The sequence below is a fragment of the Ixodes scapularis genome, unplaced genomic scaffold, assembly GCF_016920785.2.
Source record: "Ixodes scapularis isolate PalLabHiFi unplaced genomic scaffold, ASM1692078v2 PGA_scaffold2__306_contigs__length_199485367, whole genome shotgun sequence".
NCBI classification, from domain to species: Eukaryota; Metazoa; Arthropoda; class Arachnida; order Ixodida; family Ixodidae; genus Ixodes; species Ixodes scapularis.
Window position 1 is genome coordinate 174,785,584 of NW_024609857.1, and position 7,684 is coordinate 174,793,267.

Below are 7,684 nucleotides of genomic sequence, written 5' to 3' on the forward strand. Positions count from 1 at the left end.
ATTTCCTTCAAGTGTTGTGGATGTCGAGAGTGAGTGTTCAAAAAGTACAGAGTGTGTTCGCAGTGTTTGTTCGTGGCTCAAGATGAGAGGGCACCAATCTCAAATATTTGTTTTGTTCTGTTCAAAAGGACGGACTTGGTCTAGCTCATTTGTTTGTTCTGCAGATTGTATCCCGATTTGTCATTTCCGGTCCCAGTGGAATAGTTTTTTGAGGACTGTCGTGCAACTAAGACTGCACGATGCACGCTCCCAATTCGCTGTTTCTTCTAGTAACGCTAGTTGCGGGATGGCGCGAGGTTTATTGCACGAAGTGATTAGAGCCAATTAGTTCCATACCTCCCGGGAAACGTGGGTTGTGTGAAACGAAAATAATTCGTATGCGCGGCAGAAAGTGAAGTAGATAAATTGAGAAGATAGCACAAAAATTTCCCTGAGCGAAATTCAATCGCGGTATTTTTCAGAATGCGAACCCGACGCTCAATCATTGCACCGGCGGAAAGGCTTGTCATGGGACAGTTATAAAACGTGATAACATTTCGTTCTCCGACTGACACCGCGTAATGTACACGGGGCGCAAGCGGTAGCTCGTGACTTTTGCTTCCCCTGCACGAGGCCTCAACCAGTCCAGGCCCAATCGAACGTAATGAGCTCACGCTAGTGTCGCCCATTGTGCGGGAATCATAGCTTCCAACGGAGGACACATTTTCGACAATACGAGCACTCGTGTAAGATATTCAAAACACTACCTGTTATACGTGGAGAGAAAGTGGGCATCTATGGCCTGAGCTTTTGTAGTTACAAGTATGAACTAATGGTGTTTCACAACAAAAAAACACAACCGACGAAAATACAACTCATTACAATAAACCGAGTCGAAACAAATTAAAATATCTAGAGTTATGGCTTAAAACGTGAGGTCGTCATAAAGACCAACATGAAGGGAATATAAAGGGTGTTTTTTTTTTATTCTTACACATTTGTTTAAAGAAAACCGTGAACGCTACACTAATGCCGTTTCTGCAGGTGGGTTATACGGCCAGGCGGACATTATGTGAGTGGCTAATCTTTGCAATAAGTTGGCTAATTAATTAAAATTCGTTAATTAACTTTTTAATTAGTGGAAATAGACATATGGTTTCAACTAGAAACTTGAAGAGCATCATCGAAAACCACTAAATCAACTATTTTTGGAAGGATATAACGCCGGGGCAGCATTTTACAGCGTTCTGTAAAAACACTCCATTTGGACGCGTTTCTAGATTTCGGTTTCTTATCGGAGCGCATCACCGCGCCCACGGTCCTGCTCCCCAGTGACTGAGACGCGCAACACGCGTGCGCCCTACTTCCCTCCATTCTACGAGGGAGGCGAGGAGGTGGCTTCGCTCCGAAAAGCACCAGGGAGCAAAATCGCGGGCGCGTAGATGCGCTCCGATAATAGCCGATTCACACGACGGACTGATCCGCGGACGGATTGATCACGTGACGACATATCCGCGGTTCGTCCGTCTCCCAAGCGCATCCACACGAGGGAGACGACGAGCAGACGCCAGTGAGGACGGACCGAACCTGTTCGCACCCCACAGTGCCGCGAAACTCCAACATCGCACAGTAGCACCGTTGTCCAAGAGAGAAATCGACGGTTGCTACCGCGATGAAGAATCGTACGCCGCTGCTACGTACAGATCGAGAACACAACACCGGGACAGGCTTCGCGCGAAGCGCCACTAACTTTACTAACCCAAAGCATGACAGTGACACAGGCAGGGCCGTAACCAGGGGGGGAAGGGGGGATAGGGGGTTCTGACCCCCCCCCCCGAAATTTTTTTCTGTGTACGGCCCTGGTCGGTGCACTTGTAGCCAGCCGATTTAATCTCCACCTCTGCGCACGCGCAGTGGCGCCGGTCGGCTACCGGGTACCAAACCGGGACCGGTTCTCCGGTTTGCTATAACTCTCCATTATATGCCACCGATGCACATGATTCATAGGCGAAAATAAGACAATAGACATTTTCAAAATGGCCGCCGTTGTCCCCGAAACCCCCCCCCCCCCCCCCCCCCCCCGAAATTTTTTTCTGGGTACGGCCCTGGACACAGGCACGATCCTGCCCGAGAAAGCTTCGGCGTAGACGCGACGAACTTCTGGGCTCGCGGAGGGGCGTTTGGAGATGCCTTCACGCACTCCGCGCTCGTGCACAACACTCAAGCACACCACATTCACAAGAGAGGGCTTGCTCGGTGAAATCCTGATTGGACGTGCAAGAATTATCGCGGCCTGCTAGACGAGTTTTCACGGGAGCTTCTTGACAGGGACCCGGAGGAGCACCGGAACCTGCGTCGCGTCAGCCGGACAAAGTTTCTGGAGTTTCTTTCACGCGTGGAACCAAGAATCGTACGACAAAATGAACCAACAAACGCACAAAACGCAACGACGCGCCATTTTTGTTTTGAACGCACAGAAGCAAATTACCAAGAAAACCATCTACCGTTGCCAGACTAAATGCTTTCCAAGTCAGTCTGCCGCCAAACGTCCGCGGGTGAAAAAGGCGCTCGACTTTATCAGTCCGCGCCTCCGCGGAGGAGGCGCGGATCGCAGGAATCGGTGACGTGCCGGTCACGTGGTACACGGTCCGCGGACGAAAATCGCGATTTGGTCCGTCGTGTGAATCGGCTATAAGAAACCGAAAACTAGAAACCCGTCCAAATAGAGCGTTTTTACAGAACGCCGTAAAACGCTGCCCCGGCGTTATATCCTGCTGAAATTAGTTAATTTAGGGGTTTTCGATGGTGCTCAGCAAGTTTCAAATTGAAACCATATGCTTATTTTCAGTAATTAAAAAGTTAATTACCGAATTTTAATTAATTAGCCGACTTATCGTAGAGATTATCCACCCACATACTGTCCGCCTCGCCGTATAATCAACCTGCACAAACCGCATTAGTGTAGCTTTCACGTTTTTTTTTTTTTTTAACAAATGTGTAAGAATAAAAAAAAAACCTCTATATAGGTACGCAGAAATTAATTTAGCTATTACAAAACTCATGGCATTGTGGATGTATAATTGATATAAAGTGGTTGGGTGCATTAGGAAACTACTATTGTGCCTAGGATATATTTTGGCGATGGGGTCCTCTGCATTAGTTGAGAGCAGGGATGGGCAAAATTTCAAATACAAGTATTTTAAATACGTATTTTAAATACTTTGTGTATTTTGCATTTGTATTTAATTACAAATTGGGTAATGTATTTGACGTGTGTATTTAAATACTAAAACGTGGGTATTTCAAATACAATTGTAACTAAATACAATTTTGTGGGCGAAAATACCTCCCTCAAATTTATTGTCCCGATAAGTTTTGTATTTATGAATGTGGTTGTAAGGTATAGTCTTCATCCTTTATTCGGCCATGGGGCTTTTCTCTTTTTCTCCTCCGGCTTCATTTTAAATGCACTGTCCAAAGCAGGAAGAAAACTACGTTCTGCACCGAATGCACTTTCTCTCAATCAAGCACACGCGTTTAGTGACTTCGTGATTACGGTGATGGTCCAGGGCAAGAATAGTGACGAAATCGACGTTCACAGGCAGACTGGCTAAATAAGTACCTGTGACAACTTGTGATGCTTTCCAGCCTGATTTTCATCCATATTTTTGCCTGGAACATTCTAAATGCGCGGGTCGTCCAGATTTTCGTAACTGGTGCGAGTTGCAACAATAAAAAATTCGCTAGCTAGTGCTGCGCGTCTTGGTCGTCTCGGTTCTTTGTTGGTTTATACCTAAATGTAATCGACAAAAAAAGCTGCTTGAAGCTCTGTACTTTTTTTGCCTATTACGTCCAAGCTGATTACTTTTTTTTTGTAATTATATTTCTATTACTTCACTAGAGCCTCGCACATTAACTCCCGAGTGTGCGACGCAAAATTAAAATGAGATACCCAGAAGCCCGTTGCAGGCGCCCTGAAGTCGCTGACGCAAATTTTGAGGAATGTATTTGGAAAGTATTTGGAGGAAACCAAATACATGAATGCTTTTTTGGAAATGGAATTAGATTTGTAATTAAATACATTTTTGATGAAGTATTTTGTATTTGTATTTTGATACATATTTGCATGTATTTTGCCCATCCCTGGTTGAGACACTCAATCGAAACTAAATATTTTACAACGGCGCAAGGGGCAAATGAAGGGGTGCAGGGGGACATAAACTGGTTGTCCTTTGAGACACCAAAAGCAATTAGTAAATTGAAATTTGAACAAACGTTAACCAAAATGAGGGATGTGGAGGTTCGTCATCAGCAAGCTCAGAGCCAACCGTTAGAAAGTGTAGGATGACGAGAGTGCACTTTGGGACATCGGCCAGCCCCTTTCTACTAACCGCCACTCTTACTCATAATCTGAGCAACGTCCGTTGAGAATTGAAATCGACTGCGGAACTGCCAACCAGATTTTAAAAGATGCACGAATGATGCAGGAATGAGACTCCGAAGGTGGTCTACCAACGTGACAGAGCTGGAAAAATCGTTTGATAAAGCTGCATCAACGCCCACAATCTCTGAGCCGAGAGCTGTACTTGGACTACTTTGGCGACGTAACGCTGACACGCTGGCCATTCCAGTGAAGAGGATCTTGAACTTAGTCACGTGCAGCGGGACGACAAAGCGCTATGTACTCCGTGCATCAGCTAGGGTTTTCGACCCGTTGGGACTCCTTGCTCCGTTCGTCATACGAATTAAAGTTTTGTTTCAGCGGATCTGGGAACGAGGAATTGGTTGGGACGACGATTTAACAGACGACCTGCTGGTGGAATGGCGGCGATAGTGCGCAGAACTTCCACAATTAGAAGAGGTAGTGATTCCTCACTGCATCATGAAGACTCCAAGAGAATTCATATGTTCTCTGCAACTACACGTCTTCTGCGACGCAAGTCCGGTGGCCTATGGCACTTGTGCCTACCTCAGAGCTGAAGGAGAAGATGGGAAGGTAGAGGTGAACTTGGTATTTTCGAAATCACGTGTGGCGCCCATAATGCGGATAACACTCCCTCGACTAGAACAAATGGCTGCAGTGTTTGGAAGACGGATGGGCCAGTGTCTCCGAGAATTCATGAACAATCAAGAGACATTCTACTGGACAGATAGCACTATCACGCTTCACTAGATCCGCGGGTCAGCAACTCAATAGAAGCCATTTGTGGCAAATCGAGTGGCAGAGCTCCAATATGTGGAATCACCTTCTACATGGAGGCATTGCCCCGGACAGGAAAATCCGACAGACTTGATGGCGGGGAGTATCTGCGGAAACTCTAAAAGGTATGCAACTGTGGTGGAAGTGTCCAAAGTGGCTTGGTAAAACCCAAGACGTATGGCCGAACCTCGTCATGTGTGACGACGTTCCAGTAGAAGTTATTGCAGAGGAGGGAAAGCTGGAACATCACGCATTGCAGACGGCAATGGAAGAGATTGCACCCCTGTTGGAACTTGAACGGTACGGGGCGCTGGAACGGATCCTCAGGATTAATGCATAGATTATGCATTTTGTAAAGAACTGCCGAACGTGGCGAAACCGACGTGAGGGCCCGCTAGCGTCCGAAGAACTTGAACAAGCCGAGACTTGATGGATCGCACGAACGCAACAGGAAGCTTTTACAGAAGAATTGAACAATCTAATGGCAGATAAGAATCTGGAAAGGTGATCCAGCATAGTCTTGCTCGCCCCCTCATTGACGCCAATCGATTGTTGCGTGTGGGGGGACGACTGCAACAATTAAACGAAACATTCAAGGTCAAGTACTCGCTTTTGCTACCTCCCGATCACCGCTTCACTGAGTTATTGGTAAGAGACTGCCATCGCCGAACACCGCACGGCGTATTTCAGGATACCTTAACTCAAGTACGAAAGCGGTTCTGAATACCGCGAGAAAGGCAGCTGACCAAGAAGGGCATCAACAAATGTAATGGTTGTCGGTTGGACCAACTCAAGCCGCCTAACGCTCCGACCGCACCTTTGCCACAGGATCGGATTACTCAAGCGAATCGTTTTCAGGTGGTCGGGATCGACTTTGCTGGCCCATTGATGGTAAAGACTGCAGCATCAGATGAAAAGTCGTACATTGCGCTTTTCACATGTGAGGGGACGAGAGCCATACACCTATAGAGCTTGTCTCCAACCTATCGACAGAAGCGTTCATCATGACCTTCCAGAGCTTTACTGCTCGACGGGGCTCACCCAGCGTCGTTCACTCAGACAATGCCCTCACCTCCAAGAGGGCAGGAAAGGATTTATGCGGCGTATGGGACGTACTCACGTACCGACGTACGTTTCCAGGACCACTGCTCACAGCATCGGATAAAGTGGAAGTTTATCGCCGAGAGAGCAGCCTGGTTCTGGGAAAGAATGGTGCAGACTGTGAAGCGTAGTCTACGGAATATACTTGGAAGGAACAAGTTCAGCTTCGAAGAACTGACAACCATGCTACACGAGGTAGAAGCCGTCGTGAATTCTCGCTCTTTGGCCCCTGTTCACGACGCTCCACACGAGCAGGATGCTTTAACGCATGCGCACTTTTTGTTGGGCAGGCGTCTGACGGCTTTCCCATCAGTCAACGTAGAAGCTATACCAGGTTCTGCAAAAGGGGACATCGCCAGACGTCGGCTACACAGGCAGCAACTACTGGACCAATTCTGGCGCAGATGGCGGAAGGAATACCTCCTTCGGCTCCGCTCCGCACACCGATCGCCTGAGACACGGACAAACGACCTACAGAACGGGGACCTCATTTTTGTTAACTAAGACAAGACCCCACGGCTCATGTTGAGGACGGGGAGGAGCAAAACAATTCAGCTGGGCTGAGACAACCACGTACCTTCCTGCTCGGTGCGCCTACCGAGCGGGGTAACGCTTCGGCGCCCCGTGCAGCTCTTTTACCCCCTGGAACTTGCAAATGAATGAACCAAGGGAACTCTCACGTGAAAAAAGGAAGAAAGAGGGGAAGGGGGGGAGGATGTTGCAGATTGGAAAAAATTTGACACTCACAAGAAAACGACGAGAAGAAAGAAGAAGTCTGGAGACACGAGCGGGGGGAACGAGGCGAACGACAGACAGAAGCCGATCGAGACACTTCTGTGGAATGATGTATATTCAATTGATTTATTAGTGCAACTACAGTTTGTGTTTTGTTTTTCCGTCAATTGCCTGAAAATAAAATAAATAATAAAACGTAAAACGTAACCTGAAAGCTGACATTTAAGTACCTGCGGACTGATTCCGGAGACGTGCAGCCTAGTTTAATTAAAAATAAATTAAAAGAAGCAGAAAGAATCTTGGGTAGAAGAATTCAAGAGAAATTAACTTTAGCAAGGCGCATGTCACGAAGAACAGGACTTACTGAAATAAGAGTTGTTTGATAAATTACTAAGAAGGCTCCTTACTGCTTATGGCGAGAATGGGACTGTTATGTCAAAATACATATTGAGACTAATTTTAGATATAAACACTTATGTGCTGTAGGCCATTCTTATAACGAAACGCTAAACACGTGGTAGAAAAGTTGGCGGGGCTACATCCTGCCTTTCATGAAGAGGTAAAGAAATTGGTGGGACAACTGTGTTATGCACCTTAGGATAGAAGAACGGAGGAACAAAAGCTTACAATCTGAAATAGGATGTCAGAAGATTGGTAGAAAAGTCTAGA

General features: G+C 46.8%; 1 pseudogene; it reads left to right on the plus strand.

Annotated features, from left to right (window-relative positions):
- The first annotated feature begins 4,264 nt into the window (after positions 1-4,264).
- LOC115312926 lies at positions 4,265-6,943 on the plus strand (annotated as a pseudogene).
- The last annotated feature ends 741 nt before the right edge of the window (positions 6,944-7,684 follow it).